Below are 20,577 nucleotides of genomic sequence, written 5' to 3'. Positions count from 1 at the left end.
CTTGTCACGTGGCGCAAAAATATATTTAAAAAGGGGAATGCAACACGAGGACTTCCCAGGAGGTCACCCATCCTAGTACTACTCTCGCCCAAGCACGCTTAACTTCGAAGTTCTGATGGGATCCGGTGCTTTAGTGCTGGTATGATCGCATCCGACATGCAACTATCTATTTGTTCCTTATGCTTGCCCCTACTACTAGTACTACTACTACTAGTCGTTGGGTGTCATGCGCGGTGGGAAAAGTCACAGAGGTCGTGGCGGTGCTCGTGTTGTCGGGGTAGAGAGGGAGCGGTGAAATTCTTGTGTTAAACTCGTCTCCGTTCTCGAGGCAAATGTGGCAATGGACACGGGAGGGGCAAGCTAAAACATATCACAAACGTCAAAAATAAGAAAACTAGTAAACGTCAAAAATAAGAAAACGAGGTCATATAGATCACGGTCCCGCGTCATCCTTGTCACGTGGCGCAAAAATATATTTAAAAAGGGGAATGCAACACGAGGACTTCCCAGGAGGTCACCCATCCTAGTACTACTCGCCCAAGCACGCTTAACTTCGGAGTTCTGATGGGATCCGGTGCTTTAGTGCTGGTATGATCACATCCGACATGCAACTATCTATTTGTTCCTTATGCTTGCCCCTACTACTAGTACTACTACTACTACTAGTCGTTGGGTGTCATGCGCGGAGGGAAAAGTCACAGAGGTCGTGGCGGTGCTCGTGTTGTCGGGGTAGAGAGGGAGCGGTGAAATTCTTGTGTTAAACTCGTCTCCGTTCTCGAGGCAAATGTGGCAATGGACACGGGAGGGGCAAGCTAAAACATATCACAAACGTCAAAAATAAGAAAACTAGTAAACGTCAAAAATAAGAAAACGAGGTCATATAGATCACGGTCCCGTGTCATCCTTGTCACGTGGCGCAAAAATATATTTAAAAAGGGAAATGCAACACGAGGACTTCCCGAGAGGTCACCCATCCTAGTAGTACTCTCGCCCAAGCACGCTTAACTTCGAAGTTCTGATCGGATCCGGTGCTTTAGTGCTGGTATGATCGCATCAGACATGCAACTATCTATTTGTTTCTTATGCTTTCCCCTACTACTACTGCTACTACTGCTACTACTACTACTATGGCAATGGACACGGGAGGGGCAAGCTAAAACATATCACCAACGTCAAAAATAAGAAAACTAGTAAACGTCAAAAATAAAAAAACGAGGTCATATAGATCACGGTCCCGCGTCATCCTTGTCACGTGGCGCAAAAATATATTTAAAAAGGGGAATGCAACACGAGGACTTCCGAGGAGGTCACCCATCCTAGTACTACTCTCGCCCAAGCACGCTTAATTTCGGAATTCTGATGGGATCCGGTGCTTTAGTGCTGGTATGATCGCATCCGACATGCAACTATCTATTTGTTCCTTATGCTTGCCCCTACTACTACTACTACTACTACTACTAGTCGTTGGGTGTCATGTGCGGTGGGAAAAGTCACAGAGGTCGTGGCGGTGCTCGTGTTGTCGGGGTAGAGAGGGAGCGGTGAAATTCTTGTGTTAAACTCGTCTCCGTTCTCGAGGCAAATGTGACAATGGACACGGGAGGGGCAAGCTAAAACATATCACAAACGTCAAAAATAAGAAAACTAGTAAACGTCAAAAATAAGAAAACGATGTCATATATATCACGGTCCCGTGTCATCCTTGTCACGTGGCGCAAAAATATATTTAAAAAGGGAAATGCAACACGACGACTTCCCAGGAGGTCACCCATCCTAGTACTACTCTCGCCCAAGCACGCTTAACTTCAGAGTTCTGATGGGATCCGGTGCTTTAGTGCTGGTATGATCGCATCCGACATGCAACTATCTATTTGTTCCTTATGCTTGCCCCTACTACTACTGCTACTACTGCTACTACTGCTACTACTACTACTGTGGCAATGGACACGGGAGGGGCAAGCTAAAACATATCACAAACGTCAATAATAAGAAGACTAGTAAACGTCAAAAATAAGAAAACGAGGTCATATAGATCACGGTCCCGTGTCATCCTTGTCACGTGGCGCAAAAATATATTTAAAAAGGGGAATGCAACACGAGGATTTCCCAGGTGGTCACCCATCCTAGTACTACTCTCGCCCAAGCACGCTTAACTTCGGAGTTCTGCTGGGATCCGGTGCTTTAGTGCTGGTATGATCGCATCCGACATGCAACTATCTATTTGTTCCTTATGCTTGCCCCTACTACTACTGCTACTACTGCTACTACTACTACTACTACTAGTCGTTGGGTGTCATGCGCGGTGGGAAAAGTCAGAGAGGTCGTGGCGGTGCTCGTGTTGTCGGGGTAGAGAGGGAGCGGTGAAATTCTTGTGTTAAACTCGTCTCCGTTGTCGAGGCAAATGTGGCAATGGACACGGGAGGGGCAAGCTAAAACATATCACAAACGTCAAAAATAAGAAAACTAGTAAACGTCAAAAATAAGAAAACGAGGTCATATAGATCACGGTCCCGCGTCATCCTTGTCACGTGGCGCAAAAATATATTTTAAAAAGGGGAATGCAACACGAGGACTTCCCAGGAGGTCACCCATCCTAGTACTACTCTCGCCCAAGCCCGCTTAACTTCGGAGTTCTGATGGGATCCGGTGCTTTAGTGCTGGTATGATCGCATCCGACATGCAACTATCTATTTGTTCCTTATGCTTGCCCCTACTATTACTGCTACTACTGCTACTACTACTAGTACTACTACTAGTCGTTGGGTGTCATGCGCGGTGGGAAAAGTCAAAGAGGTCGTGGCGGTGCTCGTGTTGTCGGGGTAGAGAGGGAATGCAACACGAGGACTTCCCAGGAGGTCACCCATCCTAGTACTACTCTCGCCCAAGCCCGCTTAACTTCGGAGTTCTGATGGGATCCGGTGCTTTAGTGCTGGTATGATCGCATCCGACATGCAACTATCTATTTGTTCCTTATGCTTGCCCCTACTACTACTGCTACTACTGCTGCTACTACTACTAGTACTACTACTAGTCGTTGGGTGTCATGCACGGTGGGAAAAGTCAAAGAGGTCGTGGCGGTGCTCGTGTTGTCGGGGTAGAGAGGGAGCGGTGAAATTCTTGTGTTAAACTCGTCTCCGTTGTCGAGGCAAATGTGGCAATGGACACGGGAGGGGCAAGCTAAAACATACCACAAACGTCAAAAATAAGAAAACTAGTAAACGTCAAAAATAAGAAAACGAGGTCATATAGATCACGGTCCCGTGTCATCCTTGTCACGTGGCGCAAAAATATATTTAAAAAGGGGAATGCAACACGAGGACTTCCCAGGAGGTCACCCATCCTAGTACTACTCTCGCCCAAGCACGCTTAACTTCGGAGTTCTGATGGGATCCGGTGCTTTAGTGTTGGTATGATCGCATCCGACATGCAACTATCTATTTGTTCCTTATGCTTGCCCCTACTACTACTACTACTACTAGTACTACTACTACTACTATTACTACTACTACTACTACTACTACTACTAGTCGTTGGGTGTCATGCGCGGTGGGAAAAGTCACAGAGGTCGTGGCGGTGCTCGTGTTGTCGGGGTAGAGAGGGAGCGGTGTAATTCTTGTGTTAAACTCGTCTCCGTTCTCGAGGCAAATGTGGCAATGGACACGGGAGGGGCAAGCTAAAACATATCACAAACGTCAAAAATAAGAAAACTAGTAAACGTCAAAAATAAGAAAACGAGGTCATATAGATCACGGTCCCGTGTCATCCTTGTCACGTGGCGCAAAAATATATTTATAAAGGGAAATGCAACACGAGAACTTCCCAGGAGGTCACCCATCCTAGTACTACTCTCGCCCAAGCACGCTTAACTTCGGAGTTCTAATGGGATCCGGTGCTTTAGTGCTGGGATGATCGCATCCGACATGCAACTATCTATTTGTTCCTTATGCTTGCCCCTACTACTACTGCTACTACTGCTACTACTGCTACTACTACTACTACTACTACTACTACTAGTCGTTGGGTGTCATGCGCGGTGGGAAAAGTCAGAGAAGTCGTGGCGGTGCTCGTGTTGTCGGGGTAGAGAGGGAGCGGTGAAATTCTTGTGTTAAACTCGTCTCCGTTGTCGAGGCAAATGTGGCAATGGACACGGGAGGGGCAAGCTAAAACATATCACAAACGTCAAAAATAAGAAAACTAGTAGACGTCAAAAATAAGAAAACGAGGTCATATAGATCAGGGTCCCGCGTCATCCTTGTCACGTGGCGCAAAAATATATTTAAAAAGGGGAATGCAACACGAGGACTTCCCAGGAGGTCACCCATCCTAGTACTACTCTCGCCCAAGCACGCTTAACTTCGGAGTTCTGATGGGATCCGCTGCTTTAGTGCTGGTATGATCGCATCCGACATGCAACTATCTATTTGTTCCTTATGCTTGCCCCTACTACTACTGCTACTACTGCTACTACTGCTACTACTGCTACTAGTCGTTGGGTGTCATGCGCGGTGGGAAAAGTCAAAGAGGTCGTGGCGGTGCTCGTGTTGTCAGGGTAGAGAGGGAGCGGTGAAATTCTTGTGTTAAACTCGTCTCCGTTGTCGAGGCAAATGTGGCAATGGACACGGGAGGGGCAAGCTAAAACATATCACAAACGTCAAAAATAAGAAAACTAGTAAACGTCAAAAATAAGAAAACGAGGTCATATAGATCACGGTCCCGCGTCATCCTTGTCACGTGGCGCAAAAATATATTTAAAAAGGGGAATGCAACACGAGGACTTCCCACGAGGTCACCCATCCTAGTACTACTCTCGCCCAAGCACGCTTAACTTCAGAGTTCTGATGGGATGCGCTGCTTTAGTGCTGGTATGATCGCATCCGACATGCAACTATCTATTTGTTCCTTATGCTTGCCCCTACTACTACTACTACTAGTCGTTGGGTGTCATGCGCGGTGGGAAAAGTCACAGACGTCGTGGCGGTGCTCGTGTTGTCGGGGTAGAGAGGGAGCGGTGTAATTCTTGTGTTAAACTCGTCTCCGTTCTCGAGGCAAATGTGGCAATGGACACGGGAGGGGCAAGCTAAAACATATCACAAACGTCAAAAATAAGAAAACTAGTAAACGTCAAAAATAAGAAAACGAGGTCATATAGATCACGGTCCCGTGTCATCCTTGTCACGTGGCGCAAAAATATATTTAAAAAGGGAAATGCAACACGAGAACTTCCCAAGAGGTCACCCATCCTAGTACTACTCTCGCCCAAGCACGCTTAACTTCGGAGTTCTGATGGGATCCGGTGCTTTAGTGCTGGTATGATCGCATCCGACATGCAACTATCTATTTGTTCCTTATGCTTGCCCCTACTACTACTGCTACTACTGCTACTACTGCTACTACTACTACTACTAGTCGTTGGGTGTCATGCGCGGTGGGAAAAGTCAGAGAGGTCGTGGCGGTGCTCGTGTTGTCGGGGTAGAGAGGGAGCGGTGAAATTCTTGTGTTAAACTCGTCTCCGTTGTCGAGGCAAATGTGGCAATGGACACGGGAGGGGCAAGCTAAAACATATCACAAACGTCAAAAATAAGAAAACTAGTAACCGTCAAAAATAAGAAAACGAGGTCATATAGATCACGGTCCCGCGTCATCCTTGTCACGTGGCGCAAAAATATATTTAAAAAGGGGAATGCAACACGAGGACTTCCCAGGAGGTCACCCATCCTAGTACTACTCTCGCCCAAGCACGCTTAACTTCGGAGTTATGATGGGATCCGCTGCTTTAGTGCTGGTATGATCGCATCCGACATGCAACTATCTATTTGTTCCTTATGCTTGCCCCTACTACTACTGCTACTACTGCTACTACTGCTACTACTACTACTAGTCGTTGGGTGTCATGCGCGGTGGGAAAAGTCAAAGAGGTCGTGGCGGTGCTCGTGTTGTCGGGGTAGAGAGGGAGCGGTGAAATTCTTGTGTTAAACTCATCTCCGTTGTCGAGGCAAATGTGGCAATGGACACGGGAGGGGCAAGCTAAAACATATCACAAACGTCAAAAATAAGAAAACTAGTAAACGTCAAAAATAAGAAAACGAGGTCATATAGATCACGGTCCCGCGTCATCCTTGTCACGTGGCGCAAAAATATATTTAAAAAGGGGAATGCAACACGAGGACTTCCCAGGAGGTCACCCATCCTAGTACTACTCTCGCCCAAGCACGCTTAACTTCGGAGTTCTGATGGGATCCGCTGCTTTAGTGTTGGTATGACCGCATCCGACATGCAACTATCTATTTGTTCCTTATGCTTGCCTCTACTACTACTGCTACTACTGCTACTACTGCTACTACTGCTACTACTGCTACTACTACTACTACTACTACTACTAGTCGTTGGGTGTCATGCGCGGTGGGAAAAGTCAAAGAGGTCGTGGCGGTGCTCGTGTTGTCGGGGTAGAGAGGGAGCGGTGAAATTCTTGTGTTAAACTCGTCTCCGTTGTCGAGGCAAATGTGGCAATGGACACGGGAGGGGCAAGCTAAAACATATCACAAACGTCAAAAATAAGAAAACTAGTAAACGTCAAAAATAAAAAACGAGGTCATATAGATCACGGTCCCGAGTCATCCTTGTCATGTGGCGCAAAAATATATTTAAAAAGGGGAATGCAACACGAGGACTTCCCAGGAGGTCACACATCCTAGTACTACTCTCGCCCAAGCACGCTTAACTTCGGAGTTCTGATGGGATCCGGTGCTTTAGTGCTGGTATGATCGCATCCGACATGCAACTATCTATTTGTTCCTTATGCTTGCCCCTACTACTACTGCTACTACTGCTACTACTGCTACTACTACTACTACTACTACTAGTCGTTGGGTGTCATGCGCGGTGGGAAAAGTCACAGAGGTCGTGGCGGTGCTCGTGTTGTCGGGGTAGAGAGGGAGCGGTGAAATTCTTGTGTTAAACTCGTCTCCGTTGTCGAGGCAAATGTGGCAATGGACACGGGAGGGGCAAGCTAAAACATACCACAAACGTCAAAAATAAGAAAACTAGTAAACGTCAAAAATAAGAAGACGAGGTCATATAGATCACGGTCCCGCGTCATCCTTGTCACGTGACGCAAAAATATATTTAAAAAGGGGAATGCAACACGAGGACTTCCCAGGAGGTCACCCATCCTAGTACTACTCTCGCCCACGCACGCTTAACTTCGAAGTTCTGATGGGATCCGGTGCTTTAGTGCTGGTATGATCGCATCCGACGTGCAACTATCTATTTGTTCCTTATGCTTGCCCCTACTACTACTACTACTACTAGTACTACTACTACTACTACTATTACTACTACTACTACTACTACTACTAGTCGTTGGGTGTCATGCGCGGTGGGAAAAGTCAGAGAGGTCGTGGCGGTGCTCGTGTTGTCGGGGTAGAGAGGGAGCGGTGAAATTCTTGTGTTAAACTCGTCTCCGTTGTCGAGGCAAATGTGGCAATGGACACGGGAGGGGCAAGCTAAAACATATCACAAACGTCAAAAATAAGAAAACTAGTAAACGTCAAAAATAAGAAAACGAGGTCATATAGATCACGGTCCCGCGTCATCCTTGTCACGTGGCGCAAAAATATATTTAAAAAGGGGAATGCAACACGAGGACTTCCCAGGAGGTCACCCATCCTAGTACTACTCTCGCCCAAGCACGCTTAACTTCGGAGTTCTGATGCGAACCGCTGCTTTAGTGCTGGTATGATCGCATCCGGCATGCAACTATCTATTTGTTCCTTATGCTTGCCCCTACTACTACTGCTACTACTGCTACTACTCCTACTACTACTACTAGTCGTTGGGTGTCATGCGCGGTGGGAAAAGTCAAAGAGGTCGTGGCGGTGCTCGTGTTGTCGGGGTAGAGAGGGAGCGGTGAAATTCTTGTGTTAAACTCGTCTCCGTTGTCGAGGCAAATGTGGCAATGGACACGGGAGGGGCAAGCTAAAACATATCACAAACGTCAAAAATAAGAAAACTAGTAAACGTCAAAAATAAGAAAACGAGGTCATATAGATCACGGTCCCGCGTCATCCTTGTCACGTGGCGCAAAAATATATTTAAAAAGGGGAATGCAACACGAGGACTTCCCAGGAGGTCACCCATCCTAGTACTACTCTCACCCAAGCACGCTTAACTTCGGAGTTCTGATGGGATCCGGTGCTTTAGTGCTGGTATGATCGCATCCGACATGCAACTATCTATTTGTTCCTTATGCTTGCCCCTACTACTACAACTACTAGTACTACTACTACTACTATTACTACTACTACTACTACTACTAGTCGTTGGGTGTCATGCGCGGTGGGAAAAGTCACAGAGGTCGTAGCGGTGCTCGTGTTGTCGGGGTAGAGAGGGAGCGGTGAAATTCTTGTGTTAAACTCGTCTCCGTTCTCGAGGCAAATGTGGCAATGGACACGGGAGGGGCAAGCTAAAACATATCACAAACGTCAAAACTAAGAAAACTAGTAAACGTCAAAAATAAGAAAACGAGGTCATATAGATCACGGTCCCGTGTCATCCTTGTCACGTGGCGCAAAAATATATTTAAAAAGGGAAATGCAACACGAGGACTACCCAGGAGGTCACCCATCCTAGTACTACTCTCACCCAAGCACGCTTAACTTCGGAGTTCTGATGGGATCCGGTGCTTTAGTGCTGGTATGATCGCATCCGACATGCAACTATCTATTTGTTCCTTATGCTTGCCCCTACTACTACAACTACTAGTACTACTACTACTACTATTACTACTACTACTACTACTACTACTAGTCGTTGGGTGTCATGCGCGGTGGGAAAAGTCACAGAGGTCGTGGCGGTGCTCGTGTTGTCGGGGTAGAGAGGGAGCGGTGAAATTCTTGTGTTAAACTCGTCTCCGTTCTCGAGGCAAATGTGGCAATGGACACGGGAGGGGCAAGCTAAAACATATCACAAACGTCAAAACTAAGAAAACTAGTAAACGTCAAAAATAAGAAAACGAGGTCATATAGATCACGGTCCCGTGTCATCCTTGTCACGTGGCGCAAAAATATATTTAAAAAGGGAAATGCAACACGAGGACTTCCGAGGAGGTCACCCATCCTAGTACTACTCTCGCCCAAGCACGCTTAACTTCGGAGTTCTGATGGGATCCGGTGCTTTAGTGCTGGTATGATCGCATCCCACATGCAACTATCTATTTGTTCCTTATGCTTGCCCCTACTACTACTGCTACTACTGCTACTACTGCTACTACTTCTACTACTACTACTACTACTACTACTAGTCGTTGGGTGTCATGCGCGGTGGGAAAAGTCAGAGAGGTCGTGGCGGTGCTCGTGTTGTCGGGGTAGAAAGGGAGCGGTGAAATTCTTGTGTTAAACTCGTCTCCGTTGTCGAGGCAAATGTGGCAATGGACACGGGAGGGGCAAGCTAAAACATATCACAAACGTCAAAAATAAGAAAACTAGTAAACGTCAAAAATAAGAAAACGAGGTCATATAGATCACGGTCCCGCGTCATCCTTGTCACGTGGCGCAAAAATATATTTAAAAAGGGGAATGCAACACGAGGACTTCCCAGGAGGTCACCCATCCTAGTACTACTCTCGCCCAAGCACGCTTAACTTCGGAGTTCTGATGGGATCCGCTGCTTTAGTGTTGGTATGACCGCATCCGACATGCAACTATCTATTTGTTCCTTATGCTTGCCTCTACTACTACTGCTACTACTGCTACTACTGCTACTACTGCTACTACTGCTACTACTACTACTACTACTACTAGTCGTTGGGTGTCATGCGCGGTGGGAAAAGTCAAAGAGGTCGTGGCGGTGCTCGTGTTGTCGGGGTAGAGAGGGAGCGGTGAAATTCTTGTGTTAAACTCGTCTCCGTTGTCGAGGCAAATGTGGCAATGGACCCGGGAGGGGCAAGCTAAAACATATCACAAACGTCAAAAATAAGAAAACTAGTAAACGTCAAAAATAAGAAAACGAGGTCATATAGATCACGGTCCCGCGTCATCCTTGTCACGTGGCGCAAAAATATATTTAAAAAGGGGAATGCAACACGAGGACTTCCCAGGAGGTCAACAATCCTAGTACTACTCTCGCCCAAGCACGCTTAACTTCGGAGTTCTGATGGGATCCGGTGCTTTAGTGCTGGTATGATCGCATCCGACATGCAACTATCTATTCGTTCCTTATGCTTGCCCCTACTACTACTACTACTAGTACTACTACTACTACTACTACAACTACTACTAGTCGTTGGGTGTCATGCGCGGTGGGAAAAGTCACAGAGGTCGTGGCGGTGCTCGTGTTGTCGGGGTAGAGAGTGAGCGGTGAAATTCTTGTGTTAAACTCGTCTCCGTTGTCGAGGCAAATGTGGCAATGGACACGGGAGGGGCAAGCTAAAACATATCACAAACGTCAAAAATAAGAAAACTAGTAAACGTCAAAAATAAGAAAACATAGGTCATATAGATCACAGTCCCGCGTCATCCTTGTCACGTGGCGCAAAAATATATTTAAAAAGGGGAATGCAACACGAGGACTTTCCAGGAGGTCACCCATCCTAGTACTACTCTCGCCCAAGCACGCTTAACTTTGGAGTTCTAATGGGATCCGGTGCTTTAGTGCTCGTATGATCGCATCCGACATGCAACTATCTATTTGTTCCTTATGCTTGCCCCTACTACTACTACTACTACTACTACTAGTACTACTACTACTACTACTACTACCAGTACTACTACTACTACTACTACTACTACTACTACTACTACTACTACTACTACTACTACTACTACTACTACTACTACTACTACTACTACTACTACTACTACTACTACTACTACTACTACTACTACTACTACTACTACTACTACTACTACTACTACTACTACTACTACTACTACTACTACTACTACTACTACTACTACTACTACTACTACTACTACTACTACTACTACTACTACTACTACTACTACTACTACTACTACTACTACTACTACTACTACTACTACTACTACTACTACTACTACTACTACTACTACTACTACTACTACTACTACTACTACTACTACTACTACTACTACTACTACTACTACTACTACTACTACTACTACTACTACTACTACTACTACTACTACTACTACTACTACTACTACTACTACTACTACTACTACTACTACTACTACTACTACTACTACTACTACTACTACTACTACTACTACTACTACTACTACTACTACTACTACTACTACTACTACTACTACTACTACTACTACTACTACTACTACTACTACTACTACTACTACTACTACTACTACTACTACTACTACTACTACTACTACTACTACTACTACTACTACTACTACTACTACTACTACTACTACTACTACTACTACTACTACTACTACTACTACTACTACTACTACTACTACTACTACTACTACTACTACTACTACTACTACTACTACTACTACTACTACTACTACTACTACTACTACTACTACTACTACTACTACTACTACTACTACTACTACTACTACTACTACTACTACTACTACTACTACTACTACTACTACTACTACTACTACTACTACTACTACTACTACTACTACTACTACTACTACTACTACTACTACTACTACTACTACTACTACTACTAGTAGTAGTAGTAGTAGTAGTCGTTGGGTGTCATGCGCGGTGGGAAAAGTCACAGAGGACGTGGCGGTGCTCGTGTTGTCGGGGTAGAGAGGGAGCGGTGAAATTCTTGTGTTAAACTCGTCTCCGTTCTCGAGGCAAATGTGGCAATGGACACGGGAGGGGCAAGATAAAACATATCACAAACGTCAAAAATAAGAAAACTAGTAATCGTCAAAAAAAAGAAAACGAGGTCATATAGATCACGGTCCCGCGTCATCCTTGTCACGTGGCGCAAAAATATATTTAAAAAGGGGAATGCAACACGAGGACTTCCCAGGAGGTCACCCATCCTAGTACTACTCTCGCCCAAGCACGCTTAACTTCGGAGTTCTGATGGGATCCGATGCTTTAGTGCTGGTATGATCGCATACGACATGCAACTATCTATTTGTTCCTTATGCTTGCCCCTACTACTACTACTACTACTACTACTACTACTGCTACTCCTGCTACTGCTACTCCTGCTACTGCTACTCCTGCTACTGCTACTGCTGCTACTGCTACTGCTGCTACTGCTACTGCTACTACTGCTACTGCTACTACTACTACTACTACTACTACTACTACTACTACTACTACTACTACTAGTCGTTGGGTGTCATGCGCGGTGGGAAAAGTCACAGAGGTCGTGGCGGTGCTCGTGTTGTTGGGGTAGAGAGGGAGCGGTGAAATTCTTGTGTTAAACTCGTCTCCGTTGTCGAGGCAAATGTGGCAATGGACACGGGAGGGGCAAGCTAAAACATATCACAAACGTCAAAAATAAGAAAACTAGTAAACGTCAAAAATAAGAAAACGAGGTCATATAGATCACGGTCCCGCGTCATCCTTGTCACGTGGCGCAAAAATATATTTAAAAAGGGGAATGCAACACGAGGACTTCCTAGGAGGTCACCCATCCTAGTACTACTCTCGCCCAAGCACGCTTAACTTCGGAGTTCTCATGGGATCCGGTGCTTTAGTGCTGGTATGATCGCATCTGACATGCAACTATCTATTTGTTCCTTATGCTTGCCCTTACTACTACTACTACTAGTACTAGTACTACTACTACTACTACTACTACTAGTACTACTACTACTACTACTACTACTACTACTACTACTACTACTACTAGTAGTAGTAGTCGTTGGAAGTCATGCGCGGTGGGAAAAGTCACAGAGGTCGTGGCGGTGCTCGTGTTGTCGGGGTAGAGAGGGAGCGGTGAAATTCTTGTGTTAAACTCGTCTCCGTTCTCGAGGCAAATGTGGCAATGGACACGGGAGGGGCAAGATAAAACATATCACAAACGTCAAAAATAAGAAAACTAGTAATCGTCAAAAAAAAGAAAACGAGGTCATATAGATCACGGTCCCGCGTCATCCTTGTCACGTGGCGCAAAAATATATTTAAAAAGGGGAATGCAACACGAGGACTTCCCAGGAGGTCACCCATCCTAGTACTACTCTCGCCCAAGCACGCTTAACTTCGGAGTTCTGATGGGATCCGATGCTTTAGTGCTGGTATGATCGCATACGACATGCAACTATCTATTTGTTCCTTATGCTTGCCCCTACTACTACTACTACTACTACTACTACTGCTACTCCTGCTACTGCTACTCCTGCTACTGCTACTCCTGCTACTGCTACTGCTGCTACTGCTACTGCTGCTACTGCTACTGCTACTACTGCTACTGCTACTACTACTACTACTACTACTACTACTACTACTACTACTACTACTACTACTACTACTACTACTACTACTAGTCGTTGGGTGTCATGCGCGGTGGGAAAAGTCACAGAGGTCGTGGCGGTGCTCGTGTTGTTGGGGTAGAGAGGGAGCGGTGAAATTCTTGTGTTAAACTCGTCTCCGTTGTCGAGGCAAATGTGGCAATGGACACGGGAGGGGCAAGCTAAAACATATCACAAACGTCAAAAATAAGAAAACTAGTAAACGTCAAAAATAAGAAAACGAGGTCATATAGATCACGGTCCCGCGTAATCCTTGTCACGTGGCGCAAAAATATATTTAAAAAGGGGAATGCAACACGAGGACTTCCTAGGAGGTCACCCATCCTAGTACTACTCTCGCCCAAGGACGCTTAACTTCGGAGTTCTCATGGGATCCGGTGCTTTAGTGCTGGTATGATCGCATCTGACATGCAACTATCTATTTGTTCCTTATGCTTGCCCCTACTACTACTACTACTAGTACTACTACTACTACTACTACTACTACTACTAGTACTACTACTACTACTACTACTACTACTACTACTACTACTAGTAGTAGTAGTCGTTGGGTGTCATGCGCGGTGGGAAAAGTCACAGAGGTCGTGGCGGTGCTCGTGTTGTCGGGGTAGAGAGGGAGCGGTGAAATTCTTGTGTTAAACTCGTCTCCGTTCTCGAGGCAAATGTGGCAATGGACACGGGAGGGGCAAGATAAAACATATCACAAACGTCAAAAATAAGAAAACTAGTAATCGTCAAAAAAAAGAAAACGAGGTCATATAGATCACGGTCCCGCGTCATCCTTGTCACGTGGCGCAAAAATATATTTAAAAAGGGGAATGCAACACGAGGACTTCCCAGGAGGTCACCCATCCTAGTACTACTCTCGCCCAAGCACGCTTAACTTCGGAGTTCTGATGGGATCCGATGCTTTAGTGCTGGTATGATCGCATACGACATGCAACTATCTATTTGTTCCTTATGCTTGCCCCTACTACTACTACTACTACTACTACTACTACTACTACTACTACTACTACTGCTACTCCTGCTACTGCTACTCCTGCTACTGCTACTCCTGCTACTGCTACTGCTACTACTGCTACTGCTACTACTGCTGCTACTACTACTCCTACTACTACTACTACTACTACTACTACTACTACTACTACTAGTCGTTGGGTGTCATGCGCGGTGGGAAAAGTCACAGAGGTCGTGGCGGTGCTCGTGTTGTTGGGGTAGAGAGGGAGCGGTGAAATTCTTGTGTTAAACTCGTCTCCGTTGTCGAGGCAAATGTGGCAATGGACACGGGAGGGGCAAGCTAAAACATATCACAAACGTCAAAAATAAGAAAACTAGTAAACGTCAAAAATAAGAAAACGAGGTCATATAGATCACGGTCCCGCGTCATCCTTGTCACGTGGCGCAAAAATATATTTAAAAAGGGGAATGCAACACGAGGACTTCCCAGGAGGTCACCCATCCTAGTACTACTCTCGCCCAAGCACGCTTAACTTCGGAGTTCTGATGGGATCCGGTGCTTTAGTGCTGGTATGATCGCATCCGACATGCAACTATCTATTTGTTCCTTATGCTTGCCCCTACTACTACTACTACTACTACTAGTCGTTGGGTGTCATGCGCGGTGGGAAAAGTCACAGAGGTCGTGGCGGTGCTCGTGTTGTCGGGGTATCGAGGGAGCGGTGAAATTCTTGTGTTAAACTCGTCTCCGTTCTCGAGGCAAATGTGGCAATGGACACGGGAGGGGCAAGCTAAAACATATCACAAACGTCAAAAATAAGAAAACTAGTAAACGTCAAAAATAAGAAAACGAGGTCATATAGATCATGTCCCGCGTCATCCTTGTCACGTGGCGCAAAAATAGAATTAAAAAGGGGAATGCAACACGAGGTCTTCCCAGGAGGTCGTGGCGGTGCTCGTGTTGTCGGGGTAGAGAGGGAGCGGTGAAATTCTTGTGTTAAACTCGTCTCCGTTCTCGAGGCAAATGTGGCAATGGACATGGGAGGGGCAAGCTAAAACATATCACAAACGTCAAAAATAAGAAAACTAGTAAACGTCAAAAATAAGAAAACGAGGTCATATAGATCACGGTCCCGCGTCATCCTTGTCACGTGGCGCAAAAATATATTTAAAAAGGGGAATGCAACACAAGGACTTCCCAGGAGGTCACCCATCCTAGTACTACTCTCGCCCAAGCACGCTTAACTTTGGAGTTCTGATGGGATCCGGTGCTTTAGTGCTGGTATGATCGCATCCGACATGCAACTATCTATTTGTTCCTTATGCTTGCCCCTACTACTACTGCTACTACTGCTACTACTGCTACTACTACTACTACTACTACTACTAGTAGTCGTTGGGTGTCATGCGCGGTGGGAAAAGTCACAGAGGTCGTGGCGGTGCTCGTGTTGTCGGGGTAGAGAGGGAGCGGTGAAATTCTTGTGTTAAACTCGTCTCCGTTGTCGAGGCAAATGTGGCAATGGACACGGGAGGGGCAAGCTAAAACATATCACAAACGTCAAAAATAAGAAAACTAGTAAACGTCAAAAATAAGAAAACGAGGTCATATAGATCACGGTCCCGCGTCATCCTTGTCACGTGGCGCAAAAATATATTTAAAAAGGGGAATGCAACAAGAGGACTTCCCAGGAGGTCGTGGCGGTGCTCGTGTTGTCGGGGTAGAGAGGGAGCGGTGAAATTCTTGTGTTAAACTCGTCTCCGTTCTCGAGGCAAATGTGGCAATGGACATGGGAGGGGCAAGCTAAAACATATCACAAACGTCAAAAATAAGAAAACTAGTAAACGTCAAAAATAAGAAAACGAGGTCTCATAGATCACGGTCCCGCGTCATCCTTGTCACGTGGCGCAAAAATATATTTAAAAAGGGGAATGCAACACGAGGACTTCCCAGGAGGGCACCCATCCTAGTACTACTCTCGCCCAAGCACGCTTAACTTCGGAGTTCTGATGGGATCCGGTTCTTTAGTGCTGGTATGATCGCATCCGACATGCAACTATCTATTTGTTCCTTATGCTTGCCCCTACTACTACTGCTACTACTGCTACTACTGCTACTACTACTACTACTAGTCGTTGGGTGTCATGCGCGGTGGGAAAAGTCACAGAGGTCGTGGCGGTGCTCTTGTTGTCGGGGTAGAGAGGGAGCGGTGAAATTATTGTGTTAAACTCGTCTCCGTTGTCGAGGCAAATGTGGCAATGGACACGGGAGGGGCAAGCTAAAACATATCACAAACGTCAAAAATAAGAATACTAGGAAATGTCAAAAATAAGAAAACGAGGTCATATAGATCACGGTCCCGCGTCATCCTTGTCACGTGGCGCAAAAATATATTTAAAAAGGGGAATGCAACACGAGGACTTCCCAGGAGGTCACCCATCCTAGTACTACTCTCGCCCAAGCACGCTTAACTTCGGAGTTCTCATGGGATCCGGTGCTTTAGTGCTGGTATGATCGCATCCAACATGCAACTATCTATTTGTTCCTTATGCTTGCCCCTACTACTACTACTACTACTAGTACTACTACTACTACTACTAGTACTACTACTACTACTACTACAAGTACTACTACTACTAGTAGTAGTAGTAGTACTACTACTACTACTAGTACTAGTACTACTACTACTACTACTACTACTACTACTACTACTAGTAGTAGTCGTTGGGTGTCATGCGCGGTGGGAAAAGTCACAGAGGTCGTGGCGGTGCTCGTGTTGTCGGGGTAGAGAGCGAGCGGTGAAATTCTTGTGTTAAACTCGTCTCCGTTCTCGAGGCAAATGTGGCAATGGACACGGGAGGGGCAAGCTAAAACATATCACAAACGTCAAAAATAAGAAAACTAGTAAACGTCAAAAAAAAGAAAACGAGGTCATATAGATCACGGTCCCGCGTCATCCTTGTCACGTGGCGCAAAAATATATTTAAAAAGGGGAATGAAACACGAGGACTTCCAGGAGGTCAGCCATCCTAGTACTACTCTCGCCCAAGCACGCTTAACTTCGGAGTTCTGATGGGATCCGGTGCTTTAGTGCTGGTATGATTGCATCCGACATGCAACTATCTATTTGTTCCTTATGCTTGCCCCTACTACTACTACTACTACTACTACTACTACTACTACTACTACTACTACTACTACTACTACTACTACTACTACTACGACTACCACTACCACTACCACTACCACTACCACTACCACTACCACTACCACTACTACCACTACTACCACTACTACCACTACTACCACTACTACCACTACTACTACTACTACTTCTTCTTCTTCTTCTTCTTCTTCTTCTTCTTCTTCGTCTTCTTCTTCTTCTTCTTCTTCTTCTTCGTCTTCTTCTTCTTCTTCTCCTTCTCCTTCTTCTTCTTCTTCTTCTTCTTCTTCTACTACTACTACTACTACTACTACTACTACTGCTACTGCTACTGCTACTGCTACTGCTACTGCTACTGCTACTGCTACTGCTACTGCTACTGCTACTGCTACTGCTACTGCTACTGCTACTGCTACTGCTACTGCTACTGCTACTGCTACTGCTACTGCTACTTCTACTGCTACTGCTACTCCTACTGCTCCTACTGCTACTGCTGCTACTGCTACTGCTGCTACTGCTGCTACTGCTGCTACTACTGCTACTACTGCTACTACTGCTACTACTGCTACTACTGCTACTGCTACCACTACTGCTACCACTACTGCTACCACTACTGCTACGACTACTGCTACGACTACTCCTACCACTACTGCTACCACTACTGCTACTCCTCCTGCTACTCCTCCTGCTCCTGCTCCTGCTCCTGCTCCTGCTCCTGCTCCTGCTACTGCTCCTCCTGCTACTCCTGCTACTCCTGCTCCTGCTACTCCTGCTCCTCCTCCTCCTGCTCCTCCTGCTCCTGCTGCTGCTCCTGCTACTGCTACTCCTGCTACTCCTACTGCTGCTACTCCTACTCCTGCTACTGCTACTCCTGCTACTGCTACTCCTGCTACTCCTACTCCTGCTACTGCTGCTACTCCTACTCCTGCTACTACTACTGCTCCAACTACTACTCCTACTACTACTACTACTACTACTACTCCTACTACTACTACTACTACTACTACTACTACTACTACTACTACTACTACTACTAGTCGTTGGGTGTCATGCGCGGTGGGAAAAGTCACAGAGGTCGTGGCGGTGCTCGTGTTGTCGGGGTAGAGAGGGACCGGTGAAATTCTTGTGTTAAACTCGTCTCCGTTCTCGAGGCAAATGTGCCAATGGACATGGGAGGGGCAAGCTAAAACATATCACAAACGTCAAAAATAAGAAAACTAGTAAACGTCAAAAATAAGAAAACGAGGTCATATAGATCACGGTCCCGCGTCATCCTTGTCACGTGGCGCAAAAATATATTTAAAAAGGGGAATGCAACACTCCTGCTCCTGCTACTGCTACTCCTGCTACTCCTACTCCTGCTACTCCTACTCCTGCTACTGCTACTCCTGCTACTGCTACTCCTGCTACTCCTACTCCTGCTACTGCTACTGCTGCTACTGCTACTGCTGCTACTACTACTGCTCCTACTACTACTCCTACTACTACTACTACTACTACTACTACTACTCCTACTACTACTACTACTACTACTACAAGTCGTTGGGTGTCATGCGCGGTGGGAAAAGTCACAGAGGTCGTGGCGGTGCTCGTGTTGTCGGGGTAGAGAGGGACCGGTGAAATTCTTGTGTTAAAGTCGTCTCCGTTCTCGAGGCAAATGTGCCAATGGACACGGGAGGGGCAAGCTAAAACATATCACAAACGTCAAAAATAAGAAAACTAGTAAACGTCAAAAATAAGAAAACGAGGTCATATAGATCACGGTCCCGTGTCATCCTTGTCACGTGGCGCAAAAATATATTTAAAAAGGGGAATGCAACACGAGGACTTCCCAGGAGGTCACCTATCCTAGTACTACTCTCGCCCAAGCACGCTTAACTTCGGAGTTCTGATGGGATCCGGTGCTTTAGTGCTGGTATGATCGCATCCGACATGCAACTATCTATTTGTTCCTTATGCTTGCCCCTACTACTACTACTACTACTACTGCTACTACTACTGCTACTACTACTGCTACTACTACTGCTACTACTACTGCTACTACTACTGCTACTACTACTGCTACTACTACTGCTACTACTACTGCTACTACTACTGCTACTGCTGCTACTACTGCTGCTACTGCTGCTACTACTACTGCTACTACTGCTACTACTACTGCTACTACTGCTGCTACTACTGCTACTACTGCTACTACTACTGCTACTACTGCTACTACTACTGACTACTACTACTACTACTACTACTACTACTACTACTACTACTACTACTACTACTACGACTACTACCTACTACTACTACCACTACTACTACCACTCCTACTACCACTACTACTACTCCTGCTCCTGCTCCTGCTACTACTGCTACTGCTACTACTCCTGCTCCTACTACTACTGCTACTACTCCTACTGCTACAACTCCTGCTACTACTACTCCTGCTACTGCTACTCCTGCTACTCTTGCTCCTGCTACTCCTGCTACTCCTGCTCCTCCTGCTACTCCTGCTACTCCTGCTCCTGCTGCTACTCCTGCTCCTACTCCTCCTGCTCCTGCTCCTGCTCCTGCTCCTCCTGCTACTACTACTCCTGCTACTGCTACTCCTGCTACTCCTACTCCTGCTACTGCTACTACTCCTACTACTGCTACTCCTGCTCCTCCTACTCCTGCTACTGCTACTCCTGCTACTGCTACTGCTGCTACTGCTACTGCTGCTACTGCTACTGCTGCTACTGCTACTGCTGCTACTGCTACTCCTACTACTCCTACTACTCCTACTACTACTACTACTACTACTACTACTACTACTACTACTACTACTACTACTACTACTACTACTACTGCTGCTACTACTACTACTACTACTACTACTACTAGTCGTTGGGTGTCATGCGCGGTGGGAAAAGTCACAGAGGTCGTGGCGGTGCTCGTGTTGTCGGGGTAGAGAGGGAGCGGTGAAATTCTTGTGTTAAACTCGTCTCCGTTGTCGAGGCAAATGTGCCAATGGA

General features: G+C 46.0%; 35 non-coding genes across 35 annotated transcripts; all 35 read right to left on the bottom strand.

Moving 5' to 3' along the window:
* Nucleotides 1–34: 34 nt before the first annotated feature.
* On the bottom strand, nucleotides 35–153 carry LOC123417401. The gene has a single exon (XR_006616845.1). It is a non-coding gene; the product is annotated as a 5S ribosomal RNA (ribosomal RNA).
* Nucleotides 154–485: 332 nt separating this feature from the next.
* Nucleotides 486–602, bottom strand: LOC123417598. The gene has a single exon (XR_006617029.1). It is a non-coding gene; the product is annotated as a 5S ribosomal RNA (ribosomal RNA).
* Nucleotides 603–937: 335 nt separating this feature from the next.
* LOC123417746 lies at nucleotides 938–1,056 on the bottom strand. Its single transcript, XR_006617164.1, has one exon. It is a non-coding gene; the product is annotated as a 5S ribosomal RNA (ribosomal RNA).
* Nucleotides 1,057–1,278: 222 nt separating this feature from the next.
* On the bottom strand, nucleotides 1,279–1,397 carry LOC123417657. Its single transcript, XR_006617085.1, has one exon. It is a non-coding gene; the product is annotated as a 5S ribosomal RNA (ribosomal RNA).
* Nucleotides 1,398–1,732: 335 nt separating this feature from the next.
* LOC123417611 lies at nucleotides 1,733–1,851 on the bottom strand. The gene has a single exon (XR_006617042.1). It is a non-coding gene; the product is annotated as a 5S ribosomal RNA (ribosomal RNA).
* A 231-nt stretch (nucleotides 1,852–2,082) lies between these two features.
* On the bottom strand, nucleotides 2,083–2,201 carry LOC123417488. Its single transcript, XR_006616927.1, has one exon. It is a non-coding gene; the product is annotated as a 5S ribosomal RNA (ribosomal RNA).
* A 351-nt stretch (nucleotides 2,202–2,552) lies between these two features.
* LOC123417434 lies at nucleotides 2,553–2,671 on the bottom strand. Its single transcript, XR_006616876.1, has one exon. It is a non-coding gene; the product is annotated as a 5S ribosomal RNA (ribosomal RNA).
* Nucleotides 2,672–2,824: 153 nt separating this feature from the next.
* LOC123417433 lies at nucleotides 2,825–2,943 on the bottom strand. The gene has a single exon (XR_006616875.1). It is a non-coding gene; the product is annotated as a 5S ribosomal RNA (ribosomal RNA).
* Nucleotides 2,944–3,299: 356 nt separating this feature from the next.
* Nucleotides 3,300–3,418, bottom strand: LOC123417459. Its single transcript, XR_006616900.1, has one exon. It is a non-coding gene; the product is annotated as a 5S ribosomal RNA (ribosomal RNA).
* A 377-nt stretch (nucleotides 3,419–3,795) lies between these two features.
* LOC123417491 lies at nucleotides 3,796–3,914 on the bottom strand. Its single transcript, XR_006616930.1, has one exon. It is a non-coding gene; the product is annotated as a 5S ribosomal RNA (ribosomal RNA).
* Nucleotides 3,915–4,282: 368 nt separating this feature from the next.
* LOC123417443 lies at nucleotides 4,283–4,401 on the bottom strand. Its single transcript, XR_006616885.1, has one exon. It is a non-coding gene; the product is annotated as a 5S ribosomal RNA (ribosomal RNA).
* A 353-nt stretch (nucleotides 4,402–4,754) lies between these two features.
* LOC123417719 lies at nucleotides 4,755–4,873 on the bottom strand. Its single transcript, XR_006617142.1, has one exon. It is a non-coding gene; the product is annotated as a 5S ribosomal RNA (ribosomal RNA).
* Nucleotides 4,874–5,199: 326 nt separating this feature from the next.
* Nucleotides 5,200–5,318, bottom strand: LOC123417360. The gene has a single exon (XR_006616806.1). It is a non-coding gene; the product is annotated as a 5S ribosomal RNA (ribosomal RNA).
* Nucleotides 5,319–5,674: 356 nt separating this feature from the next.
* LOC123417670 lies at nucleotides 5,675–5,793 on the bottom strand. Its single transcript, XR_006617098.1, has one exon. It is a non-coding gene; the product is annotated as a 5S ribosomal RNA (ribosomal RNA).
* A 353-nt stretch (nucleotides 5,794–6,146) lies between these two features.
* LOC123417651 lies at nucleotides 6,147–6,265 on the bottom strand. The gene has a single exon (XR_006617080.1). It is a non-coding gene; the product is annotated as a 5S ribosomal RNA (ribosomal RNA).
* Nucleotides 6,266–6,647: 382 nt separating this feature from the next.
* LOC123417497 lies at nucleotides 6,648–6,766 on the bottom strand. Its single transcript, XR_006616936.1, has one exon. It is a non-coding gene; the product is annotated as a 5S ribosomal RNA (ribosomal RNA).
* A 362-nt stretch (nucleotides 6,767–7,128) lies between these two features.
* Nucleotides 7,129–7,247, bottom strand: LOC123417499. The gene has a single exon (XR_006616938.1). It is a non-coding gene; the product is annotated as a 5S ribosomal RNA (ribosomal RNA).
* Nucleotides 7,248–7,624: 377 nt separating this feature from the next.
* On the bottom strand, nucleotides 7,625–7,743 carry LOC123417700. Its single transcript, XR_006617125.1, has one exon. It is a non-coding gene; the product is annotated as a 5S ribosomal RNA (ribosomal RNA).
* A 353-nt stretch (nucleotides 7,744–8,096) lies between these two features.
* LOC123417395 lies at nucleotides 8,097–8,215 on the bottom strand. The gene has a single exon (XR_006616839.1). It is a non-coding gene; the product is annotated as a 5S ribosomal RNA (ribosomal RNA).
* Nucleotides 8,216–8,583: 368 nt separating this feature from the next.
* Nucleotides 8,584–8,702, bottom strand: LOC123417609. The gene has a single exon (XR_006617040.1). It is a non-coding gene; the product is annotated as a 5S ribosomal RNA (ribosomal RNA).
* A 371-nt stretch (nucleotides 8,703–9,073) lies between these two features.
* LOC123417475 lies at nucleotides 9,074–9,192 on the bottom strand. Its single transcript, XR_006616915.1, has one exon. It is a non-coding gene; the product is annotated as a 5S ribosomal RNA (ribosomal RNA).
* Nucleotides 9,193–9,566: 374 nt separating this feature from the next.
* LOC123417650 lies at nucleotides 9,567–9,685 on the bottom strand. The gene has a single exon (XR_006617079.1). It is a non-coding gene; the product is annotated as a 5S ribosomal RNA (ribosomal RNA).
* Nucleotides 9,686–10,065: 380 nt separating this feature from the next.
* On the bottom strand, nucleotides 10,066–10,184 carry LOC123417595. The gene has a single exon (XR_006617027.1). It is a non-coding gene; the product is annotated as a 5S ribosomal RNA (ribosomal RNA).
* Nucleotides 10,185–10,544: 360 nt separating this feature from the next.
* On the bottom strand, nucleotides 10,545–10,663 carry LOC123417698. The gene has a single exon (XR_006617123.1). It is a non-coding gene; the product is annotated as a 5S ribosomal RNA (ribosomal RNA).
* Nucleotides 10,664–11,970: 1,307 nt separating this feature from the next.
* LOC123417440 lies at nucleotides 11,971–12,089 on the bottom strand. The gene has a single exon (XR_006616882.1). It is a non-coding gene; the product is annotated as a 5S ribosomal RNA (ribosomal RNA).
* Nucleotides 12,090–12,577: 488 nt separating this feature from the next.
* Nucleotides 12,578–12,696, bottom strand: LOC123417561. The gene has a single exon (XR_006616995.1). It is a non-coding gene; the product is annotated as a 5S ribosomal RNA (ribosomal RNA).
* Nucleotides 12,697–13,112: 416 nt separating this feature from the next.
* LOC123417439 lies at nucleotides 13,113–13,231 on the bottom strand. Its single transcript, XR_006616881.1, has one exon. It is a non-coding gene; the product is annotated as a 5S ribosomal RNA (ribosomal RNA).
* A 506-nt stretch (nucleotides 13,232–13,737) lies between these two features.
* On the bottom strand, nucleotides 13,738–13,856 carry LOC123417694. The gene has a single exon (XR_006617119.1). It is a non-coding gene; the product is annotated as a 5S ribosomal RNA (ribosomal RNA).
* Nucleotides 13,857–14,266: 410 nt separating this feature from the next.
* LOC123417438 lies at nucleotides 14,267–14,385 on the bottom strand. Its single transcript, XR_006616880.1, has one exon. It is a non-coding gene; the product is annotated as a 5S ribosomal RNA (ribosomal RNA).
* Nucleotides 14,386–14,876: 491 nt separating this feature from the next.
* On the bottom strand, nucleotides 14,877–14,995 carry LOC123417365. The gene has a single exon (XR_006616811.1). It is a non-coding gene; the product is annotated as a 5S ribosomal RNA (ribosomal RNA).
* Nucleotides 14,996–15,588: 593 nt separating this feature from the next.
* LOC123417454 lies at nucleotides 15,589–15,707 on the bottom strand. The gene has a single exon (XR_006616895.1). It is a non-coding gene; the product is annotated as a 5S ribosomal RNA (ribosomal RNA).
* A 630-nt stretch (nucleotides 15,708–16,337) lies between these two features.
* LOC123417540 lies at nucleotides 16,338–16,456 on the bottom strand. The gene has a single exon (XR_006616975.1). It is a non-coding gene; the product is annotated as a 5S ribosomal RNA (ribosomal RNA).
* A 356-nt stretch (nucleotides 16,457–16,812) lies between these two features.
* On the bottom strand, nucleotides 16,813–16,931 carry LOC123417370. The gene has a single exon (XR_006616816.1). It is a non-coding gene; the product is annotated as a 5S ribosomal RNA (ribosomal RNA).
* Nucleotides 16,932–17,401: 470 nt separating this feature from the next.
* On the bottom strand, nucleotides 17,402–17,519 carry LOC123417726. Its single transcript, XR_006617148.1, has one exon. It is a non-coding gene; the product is annotated as a 5S ribosomal RNA (ribosomal RNA).
* Nucleotides 17,520–19,382: 1,863 nt separating this feature from the next.
* On the bottom strand, nucleotides 19,383–19,501 carry LOC123417431. The gene has a single exon (XR_006616873.1). It is a non-coding gene; the product is annotated as a 5S ribosomal RNA (ribosomal RNA).
* Nucleotides 19,502–20,577: the final 1,076 nt, after the last annotated feature.

This window comes from Hordeum vulgare, unplaced genomic scaffold (assembly GCF_904849725.1).
Source record: "Hordeum vulgare subsp. vulgare unplaced genomic scaffold, MorexV3_pseudomolecules_assembly, whole genome shotgun sequence".
Lineage (NCBI taxonomy): Eukaryota > Viridiplantae > Streptophyta > Magnoliopsida > Poales > Poaceae > Hordeum > Hordeum vulgare.
Note: the sequence above shows the minus strand (reverse complement) of the source record. Positions and strands in the feature narration are given on the sequence as shown.